We start from the raw sequence: 10687 nt of genomic DNA, 5'->3' as shown, positions 1-10687 counted from the left end.
CCAGGGATAGAGCATGTTGTTACAGGTTAATTCAACTGTCCCTCCCTACATTGTTCTTTGCTCTCTTTTAATTGAACACATGCTTATTAAGTACCTACAGAAAATGGAATGCTAAGCTAGGCACTGGGAAAAATACAAAGCTTAGATAAGACAGTCTATTGTCTTGAAACTTATAGTCTAGTCAAGGAATAAATGGGGCAGCTCAATATAGAGTTCAAATCTAGCCTCAGACACTTACTAGCTGTGTGAGTAAATCACCTAATCCTGTCTGTCTCAGTTTCTTAATCTGTAAAATGAGATGGAGAAGGAAATGGCAAACCATTCCAGTATCTTTGCCAGGAAAACCCCAAGTGGAGTCATGTGGTATCAGATACAACTGAAACAACTGAACAGCAACAAAAGGAGTAAACACAAAATAGACATGATACATAAGTGTGAAAAAAGAGATTTGAGGAAAATATAAAGTAAGATATAAAGAGAGAAAAGTCATTACTGAGTAGAAAGATGTCCTTGAGGTGGTAGTGCTTGGCCTGGGCTGTAAAAATGGATAGCAAGTTTTATTAAAAAGGAGTGGAGAAGAAGAAGAGTACAGAAATAGGATGTTGTGGAGGTGGGAATGAGAGAATCATAGAATCATACATATAGAGTTAGGAGGGACCTTAAGAGCAATGTAGGCCAACTCTATCATTTCCCAAATGAGGAAGCTGCAACCTAAGATGTTAAACTTTTCAGTTTTCATTCACATAGATACTAAATGGGAAAACCCAGGCCAACTGACCACAAATCCATTTTTCTTTCTACTTTATTATTCTGGGAAGGCAAGTAGCATGATTTGCCTGGAAGATCAATTACTTGACCAACAAGCATATGTTAAGCACTTACTCTGTGCCAGGTACCATGCTAGGTCCTGAGATACAAAAACAAGGATGAAACCATTTCTGCCCCAAAGAATTTTCATTTTATTAGGATATATACTCACAAATACATATAAATAAATACAAGATGGGAAGATAGGGACAGGGGAAGTGAGGGTAGTACAAGGGGAAGTCCTAGCAGTTGGTGGGATCAGTTCCATGTGGAAGGGACACTTCAGCTGAGCTTTGAAGTCACCAAAGGATTCTAAGACACCAAGGAGATCAAGGTGAGTGGAGAATGAACTCCAAGCTTGGGTGATGATTCCCTATGCAAAGACATAGGAAGGAGATGAGTTTTGGCATAAGATCAATCAATTAATCAAATGGTATTTATTAGAAACCTACTATTTGCTAGATTTGGTGCTAGGTGCAGCCATTGCAAAGTCATGGAGAGGGAAAATGAAGTGATATGTCTGAGGAAAGGCAAGGAGGCCAGCTTAAGCATGAAAACCCATTGGGGATACAAAAGCAATCATAAGTAGTTCTGGGGAGGTGATAATGAGGAAGTGCACTCATGTGGTGACAATGAGAATAGAACTCCTTCCTGGCATAACTTTGCCCGTTTCTCTCCATACACTTGCTACATGACTTTCAGAAGGATTTGACTTTGGAGCAGGACTGACCAACTGACCAAATGCATAAAAGACTTCTGGAACACCAGGACTGTTCTACAGCCTCAGAGATCATCCTGTGTAAGTCCTTCATTTTTATAGAAGAGGTTGATTGGTTGGTTGTTGTCTTTCATGCTCGAGGAAGACAAAAATGGCATCACTATGTTGGGGTCAGTGTACAAAATATCCATCAGTGATTGACCAAATCGAGGTGAGCTAGGAAGACTCTACCGCAGGTCTGACACAAATAGCTAGATGAACTATTTTTAAATTTGCAGATCTCACATTTCTTTTGAGCTACTGTCATTTTGCTTTGCTCACAGGGCATAATACCATCTTTGATGCAGGCATGCCATGCTGGGCAGTCCTGTGCCAGTGTCTCCCATGTCTCACAGTTAAAACCAAAATTCAGAGAGATTTTGAGCGTGTCGTATTGCTTCTTTCTGAATCCCCCTGTCCTGTGAGTGCTTTCCTTGTGTGAGCTCTCCATAAAAATGATCTTTTAGACAAACATACATTTGGCATTCAGACAATATGGCCAGGCCACTAGAGGTGCTCTCTGCAGCAGAGCTGGAATGAATGGCAGCTCACTTCCAGAAAAGGTATGTGTCTAAGACCTTATTTTGCTAGGTGATCTTCAGAATCTTCCTGAGACAATTCAAATAGAACTGATTCAATTTCCTGGCATGGTGCTGATAGACAGTCCAGGTTTCACAGGTGTATGATGAGGTCAGAACAATGGCTCTGTAGACCTTCACTTTGGTAGGCAGCTAATACCTCTTCTTCTCCATACTTTCCTTTGGAGCTTCCCAAACAGCAAGCTGGCTCTGGCAGAGGAGAAAGTTGAATCTCAGAGAGGCAGGTCCAAAGTCACACAGCAGTGGGAAAGCCAGAACTTGAAACTATTAGTACCAGAGTTGAATCTTGAAGGAGACCAGGGATGAAAAGAGGCAGAGGTGAGGAAAGAGTGCCTTCTAGTCATTGGGGACCACCAGTTCAAAGGCATGGAGATGGGGAAAATGAAGTGATGTGTATGAGGAGTAATGAGACCAGTTTTGATCATGTAATATGGCTGGAAAAGTAGGTTGGGACTAAGTGGTCAAGGGCTTTAAAGGCTAAACATATTTTATTTTAGTGGCAATAGAGAGCCATGGAGTTTATTGAAAAGGGAAGGTATCTGGTCAGATGTATGCTTTAAGAAAATCACTTTGGCAGCTATGTGTGAATTTGTGATTTGATCAGAAAATAAGTGAAGCTTTGGGCCAGTTTCCTTGTACATTTTTAGTTTCCTTGAGAGGTATAGTACAAATAACACACTAATATCTACTAAACAAAATATTGGGTCATTTAAGTTTTCTGGAACAAAGATTCAGGGTTGTCAAATTATTTTTATTTGACAAGAATCGAATATCAATAGTCTATTAGGTGTTGGACAGAAAATGTAATTAGGCAAAGTTTCTTGCCCGGGGGCCTTTAAAGTCTATATTAGAGAGAAAAGCAGAATAATTTGCATGAAACTGGTTCACTTGAAACTTCTTGGTGGTTAATTTGCATGAAACTGGTTCACTTGAACCTTCTTGGTGGTTAATAACCCAAAAAGCCCCGAAAAATCTACTCAGATCAGTACAAGAGACTAAGAGATTCATTGAATAGGAAGTTACATAGAAGTTACTTTTCTTTTTTTTTTAAATTTTAAACATTATTTTATTTGGTCATTTCCAAACATTATTCACTGGAAACAAAGATCATTTTCTTTTCCTCCCCTCACCCCTCCCACCACCTTTCCCTCTCCCATAGCCAACACACGATTCCACTGGTTATCACATGTCTCCTTGACTCGAACCCATTTCCCTGTTGTTAGAATTTGCATTAGAGTGTTCATTTAGAGTCTCTCCTCAGTCATATCCCTTCCAACCCTGTAGTCAAGCAGTTGCTTTTCATCGGTGTTTTTACTCCCACAGTTTATCCTCTGCTTGTGGATAGTATTTTTTAGATACCTGCAGATTGTTCAGGGACATTGCATTGACACTAATGGAGAAGTCCATCACCTTCGATTGTACCACAGTGTATCAGTCTCTGTGTATAATGTTTTACTGGTTCTGCTCCTTTCACTCTGCATCACTTCCTGGAGGTTGTTCCAGTCTCCATGGAATTCCTCTACTTTATTATTCCTTTTAGCACAATAGTATTCCATCACCAACATATACCACAATTTGTTCAGCCATTCCCCAATTGATGGGCATCCCCTCGTTTTCCAATTTTTGGCCACCACAAAGAGTGCAGCTATGAATATTCTTGTACAAGTCTTTTTCCTTATTATCTCTTTGGGGTACAAACCCAGCAGTGCTATAGCTGGATCAAAGGGCAGACAGTCTTTTAGCGCCCTTTGGGCATAGTTCCAAATTGTCCTCCAGAATGGCTGGATCAATTCACAACTCCACCAGCAATGAATTAGTGTTCCCACTTTGCCACATCCCCTCCAACATTCATTACTTTCCTATGCTGTCATGTTAGCCAATCTGCTAGGTGTGAGGTGATACCTCAGAGTTGTTTTGATTTGCATCTCTCTGATTATAAGAGATGTAGAGCACTTTTTCATGTGCTTATTAATAGTTTTGATTTCTTCGGCTGAGAACTGCCTGTTCATGTCCCTTGCCCATTTGTCAATTGGAGAATGGCTTGATTTTTTGTACAATTGATTTAGTTTTTTTATAAATTTGAGTAATTAAACCTTTGTCAGAGGTTTTTATGAAGATTGTTTCCCAATTTGTTGCTACCCTTCTGATTTTGGATCCATTGGTTTTGTTTGTACAAAAACTTTATAATTTGATGTAATCCAGATTATTTATTTTGCATTTTGTATGTATACTATTCTGTGTTCGCCTAATTTTCTTATAGTTTCCTTCTTTACGTTCAAGTCATTCACCCATTTTGAATTTATCTTGGTGTAGGGTGTGAAGTGTTGATCTAAACCTAATCTTTCCCACACTGTCCTCTAATTTTCCCAGCAGTTTTTATGAAATAGTGGATTTTTGTCCCAAAAGCTGGGATCTTTGGGTTTGTCATATACTGTCTTGCTGAGGTTGCTTTCCCCCAGTCTATTCCACTGATCCTCCTTTCTGTCTCTTAGCCAGTACCAAATTGTTTTGATGACCGCTGCTTTATAATATAGTCTGAGATCTGGGACTGCAAGACCCCCTTCCTTTGTATTTTTTTTTCATTATTTCCCTGGATATCCTTGATCTTTTGTTCTTCCAAATGAACTTTGTTATGGTTTTTTTCTAAATCAGTAAAAAAATTTTTTGGAAGTTCCATGGGTATGGCACTAAATATATAGATGAGTTTGGGTAGGATGGTCATTTTTATTATATTGGCTCGTCCTACCCATGAGCAGTTAATGTTCTTCCAATTGTTCAAGTCTAGTTTTAGTTGTGTGGAAAGTGTTTTGTAATTGTGTTCATATAGATCCTGTGTTTGTCTCGGGAGATAGATTCCTAAGTATTTTATTTTGTCTAAGGTAATTTTGAATGGGATTTCTCTTTCTAGTTCTTGCTGCTGAGCTGTGTTGGAATTATATAAAAATGCTGATGACTTATGTGGGTTTATTTTGAATCCTGCAACTTTGCTAAAGTTGTTGATTATTTCAATTAGCTTTTTGGTTGAATCTCTAGGATTCTTTAAGTAGACCATCATGTCATCTGCAAAGAGTGATAATTTGGTCTCCTCCTTGCCTATTTTGATGCCTTTAATTTCTTTTTCTTCTCTAATTGCTACTGCTAGTATTTCTAATACAATGTCAAATAATAGAGGTGATAATGGGCATCCTTGTTTCACTCCTGATCTTAATGGGAATGGATTTAGTTTATCCCCATTGCAGATGATATTAGTTGATGATTTTAGATATATACTGTTTATTATTTTTAGGAATGACCCTTCTATTCCTATTCTTTCTAGTGTTTTTAGTAAGAATGGGTGTTGTATTTTATCAAAGGCTTTTTCTGCATCTATTGAGATAATCATGTGGTTCTTGTTGGTTTGCTTGTTGATATGGTCAATTATGTGGATGGTTTTCCTAATATTGAACCAGCTCTGCATCCCTGGTATAAATCCTACTTGATCATGGCGGATTACCCTTCTGATCACTTGCTGGAGTCTTTTTGCTAGTATCCTATTTAAGATTTTTGCATCTATATTCATTAGGGAGATTGGTCTATAATTTTCTTTCTCTGTTTTTGGCCTGCCTGGCTTTGGAATTAGTACCATGTTTGTGTCATAAAAGGAGTTTGGTAGAACTCCCTCTTTGCTTATTATGTCAAATAGCTTGTATAGTATTGGAGTTAACTGTTCTTTGAATGTTTGATAGAATTCACTGGTGAATCCATCAGGCCCTGGGGATTTTTTCTTAGGGAGTTCTTTGATGGCCTATTGGATTTCTTTTTCTGATATGGGATTATTTAAGAAAACTATTTCTTCTTTTGTTAGTCTAGGCAATTTATATTTTTGTAAATATTCATCCATATCACCTAGGTTGGTATATTTATTGCCATATAGTTGGGCAAAGTAGTTTTTAATGATTGCCTTAATTTCCTCTTCATTGGAGTTGAGATCCCCCTTTTCATCCTTGATGCTGTTAATTTGCCTTTCTTCTTTCCTTTTTTAAATTAGATTAACCAGTACTTTGTCTATTTTGTCTGTTTTTTCAAAGTACCAGCTTCTAGTCTTGTTCATTAGCTCAATAGTTCTGTCACTCTCGGTTTTATTAATTTCTCCTTTAATTTTTAGGATCTCTAGTTTGGTTTTCTTCTGGGGGTTTTAATTTGTTTCTTCTCAAGTTTTTTCATTTGCATTTCCAATTCCTTGATCTCTGTCCTCCCTAATTTGTTAATATATGCACTCAGGGATATGAATTTTCCTCTAAGTACTGCCTTGGCTGCATCCCATAAGGTTTGAAAGGATGTCTCGCCATTGTCATTTTCTTCAACGAAATTATTAATTGTTTCTATGATTTCTTCTCTAACTATCTGATTTTGGAGTATCATATTATTTAATTTCCAATTAATCTTTGATTTGGCTCTCCATGTACCCTTGCCGATCAATATTTTTATTGCCTTGTGATCTGAAAAGGCTGCATTTATTATTTCTGCTTTTCTGCATTTGAGTGCCATGTTTCTATGACCTAGTGTATGATCTATTTTTGTGAATGTGCCATGTGGTGCTGAAAAGAAGGTGTATTCCTTTTTGTCCCTATTTATTTTTCTCCATATGTCTATTAACTCTAATTTTTCTAAGATTTCATTCACCTCTTTTACCTCTTTCTTGTTTATTTTTTGGTTTGATTTATCTAAATTTGATAGTGGTTGGTTCAAGTCTCCCACTAATGTGGTTTTACTGTCTATTTCCTCCTTCAATTCTCCTAGTTTCTCTATTAAAAATTTGGATGCTATACCATTTGGTGCATACATGTTGATTATTGATATTTCCTCATTGTCTATACTCCCTTTTAGCAGAATATATTTACCTTCCCTATCCCTTTTGATCAGGTCTATTTGTGCTTTGGCTTTGTCAGATATCATGATTGCAACTCCTGCTTTCTTTCTATCAGTTGAGACCTAAAAGGTCTTACTCCAACCTTTAATTCTAACCTTGTGAGTGTCAACCCGCCTCATATGTGTTTCTTGAAGACAACATATGGTAGGGTTTTGGGTTCTAATCCAATCTGCTATTTGTCTATGTTTTATGGGTGAGTTCATCCCATTCACGTCCAAAGTTATGATTGTCATTTGTGGATTCGCTGGCATTTTGATATCTTCCCCTAGTTCTGACCTTACTTCTTTAGCTATCTCCTTTTGAACCAGTGATTTACTTTAGGTCAGTCCCCCTATTCCCCTACCTTGAGATGCTTCCCTTTCTAGCCCCTCCCTTTTTATGCTCCCTTCCCCTCCCCCTCTCCTTCCCTCCCTTTTCATACTCACTCCCCCCTCCCCCTCCTTAATTTTCCTTTCTTTTTTGCCCTAATGGATAAGATAGAATTCAGGATCCCACTGGATCTAGATGTTCTTCCCTCTCAGATTTGATTTCACTGAGAGTAAGGTTTAAGTAATTCCACTTCACACTCTCTTCCTCTCCTTCTCATATGAGAGTTATTCCCCTTCCCTTCCCATGTGTATTTTTATATGGGAAAGATTATTCTATTAAGTCCCCCCCTATTTCTTGAATTAAATCTTAGTATTATCAATGGTTCCCCCCTTCCCTTTTCCTTTCTTTGACCCCATGTTCCCCAAATCTTCTTAATGCCCCAATCTTTCCCTATGCATGTTTCTTCTAACTACTCTTATGATGCTACAATTTTTTGAGAGTTACACAAAACATTTTCCCCACATACTAATATGTATAATTTGATGTAAATGTAGTCCTTATAGAAGAGAGTTTGACTTAAAGAAAAAGATAAGATTTAGCTCCTTTTCCCTTTCTTTCATATTTACCTTTTCATGTTTCTCTTGCTTTCTGTGCTTGGATATCAAATTTTCCACTGAGTTCTGGTCTTTTCTTAGCAAATGCTTGGAAATCTTCTATTTTGTTGAATGCCCATACTTCCCCCTGGAAGTATATAGCCAGTTTTGCTGGGTAGTTGATTCTTGGTTGGAGACCCAGCTCTCTTGCCTTTCTAAATATCGTGTTCCATGCTTTGCAGTCTCTTAGTGTGTTAGCTGCTAAGTCGTGTGTGATCCTTATGGGAGCCCCCTTATATCTGAAGCTCCTCTTCTTGGCTTCTTGTAGGATTTTCTCCTTTTCTTGGAAGCTCTTGAATTTGGCAATTACATTCCTAGGGGTTGTCTTTTGGGGATTTAGTATAGAGGGTGTTCTATGAATCCTTTCTATTTTTATTTTTCCCCCTTGCTCCAGAACGTGGGGGCAATTTTCTTTTATAATATCCTGTAGAATAATATCGAGTTTATCTTTTATCTCCGGTTTTTCTGGGAGACCAATAATTCGGAGGTTTTCTCTTCTCCCTCTGTTTTCCAGATCTGTGACCTTCTCAGTGAGATATTTTATGTTTTCTTCTAATTCATTAATTTTTTGGGTTTGCTTTATTGATTCATGCTGTTTTATGATCTCACTTTCTTCGAGTTGCTTAATTCTGGTCATTAGGGATTGTTTTTGCTTTTCAGCTTTGTCTGCCCTTCTATTGGGTGCTTCGAGCTCTTTTTCCAATTGAGCAGTCTTATCTGTCAGACTGCTGATCTCTTTCTCCCATTTTTCTTTCCAGGTTTCCATCTTTTGGATAAGTTCCAGTTTGAGATCTTCCAGAGCTTGTTGATAATTTCCATTTTGGGAGGCATGTTGTGATTTTTTTTGGATTTCCTCCTCATTCTCTTTTCCTTGGGTACTTCCACCATAAAAGTTTTCAATAGTCACCTTTTTCCCTTTCTTACTGGAGGCTTGATTTTGGGCCATGTGAGCCATCCCTTTGGTGGTTTTATTCCCCTTTCCTTTTTGGTCTGGGGTCTGGGTGACATGGGCGGTTTTTCTGTGAATTTAGGTTGCCTCAGACTAGTTCTTCCCAGCCTCCGAGGTTTCTTAGAGTGCTGGGCCCCTGATCACAGCCACACTGCCCAGGTGTTCAACTCCGCCCAGATAATCAGCAAATGGTCCACCCCTGGTGTTTAGCTCTGCCCAGATGTTCAGCGTAGCCGCCCCAAGTACAGCTCCGCTGCCTCCATAATCAGCGCTGGATTCTCCAATGAAACCGCCCTGAGACGTTTTTTCCTGGGAGTCCCCAGATCCCAAGGACCCTGGAGTGCCCCCTCCAGACAGAGATGTTCCCCACTCACTTGCTGTCCCAGTGAGCGCTCAGGTAGCTCACTCTGGTTTGGTGGGGGAGGTGGGGTGGGGGAAGGGCGGCTCAGTTCACTTTTCTGTGCAAGCTTTACCTCCTTCTTATTATAGTGTGGAAATGTTCAAGTCCCCACATACCTTCACCTCTGTGGGATACTGGGGAGTCCTATTCCGCCAAAGGTGATTTTTATGCTCCTTTGATGTAGTCTATTTCGTTCTGTGCCGGGGAGAGGAAGCGTGTGGCGTCTAGATTGCAGCCATGATTCAGAAGTTACTTTTCTAATAGGAAAGATACTGATGTCGCTGATGTGTCATTTTTATGTAATGGAGAAAATTCCCATCTACTCCTCATTAAAGTGGTGAAATCCAAGTCCTTTGCCAAAGCATTTTCAATGGTATAACTCAGTTCTGTAAAAGTGTAAGCAGTCTAAAGACTGGCTTAAGAGGGACTATGGCTCAAGTTCTTTATAGCATTATTAGATGTATGAGCCACTATAGATCCTCTCCAATTGGGGCTTTATCAGTATAAAAGGACATACCAGAAACATTTGCATCAATCCCATCAGCTCGCTATGCCTTATGCCTTTCATCTCAGGGTCTGAAACTAAAACCCCAAGTTAATTGCCACCCCAACTTCTCTCTTTAGATTTTAATGGATGGTCAAGCCAGGCAAGTGGTAAATCCTAGTATCTTTTCCATTAGAGAGATGGTATGGAGATAATATTTGTAAAGTTTAACACAGTGCTTTATATATAGCACTTTATATATAGCACATTTATATATTCATAAATGCCTGTTTTTCTCCCTTCTTTCCCCTCGAGAATTAATGTAACATGGGTGAAAGTGTGTTGAACCTGGAGTTGGGAAGGATCTAGTAGTTTTATTACTCATTTTTGGGACTGACTAGCTATGCAAAACTAGGCAAGTCAATTTCTCTGAATTTCAGGTTCTTCATCTGTAAAATGTGAGTGCAGAATTAGGCTTTATGGTGGAGTGGATAGAGCACTAGATTTAGAACTCCAGAAGACTAGAGTTCAATTCTAAACTCAGCCATTAACTAGTTGTGTGATCCTGGGCAAGTCACAAATTCTCTGGGCCTCAGTTTACTCATCTATAAAATGAAGGGTTGGATTTTATGACCTCTAAGGTCCCTTTCAGGTCAGCTAGGCAATTCAGTGGTTAGATTTCTGGGCCTGGAGTCAGGAAGATGAGTTCCATTTTTGACTCAGACACTTAATAGCTGTGTGACTCTGAGTAAGTCCCTTAACTATTTGCCTCAGGTCCTCATCTATAAAATGATTTGGAGAAGGAAATGACAAACCACTC

Source organism: Monodelphis domestica, chromosome 7 (assembly GCF_027887165.1).
Source record: "Monodelphis domestica isolate mMonDom1 chromosome 7, mMonDom1.pri, whole genome shotgun sequence".
In the NCBI taxonomy this organism is placed as follows: Eukaryota; Metazoa; Chordata; class Mammalia; order Didelphimorphia; family Didelphidae; genus Monodelphis; species Monodelphis domestica.
The sequence above is the reverse complement of the archived record's forward strand: the minus strand, read 5'-3'. Positions refer to the sequence as shown.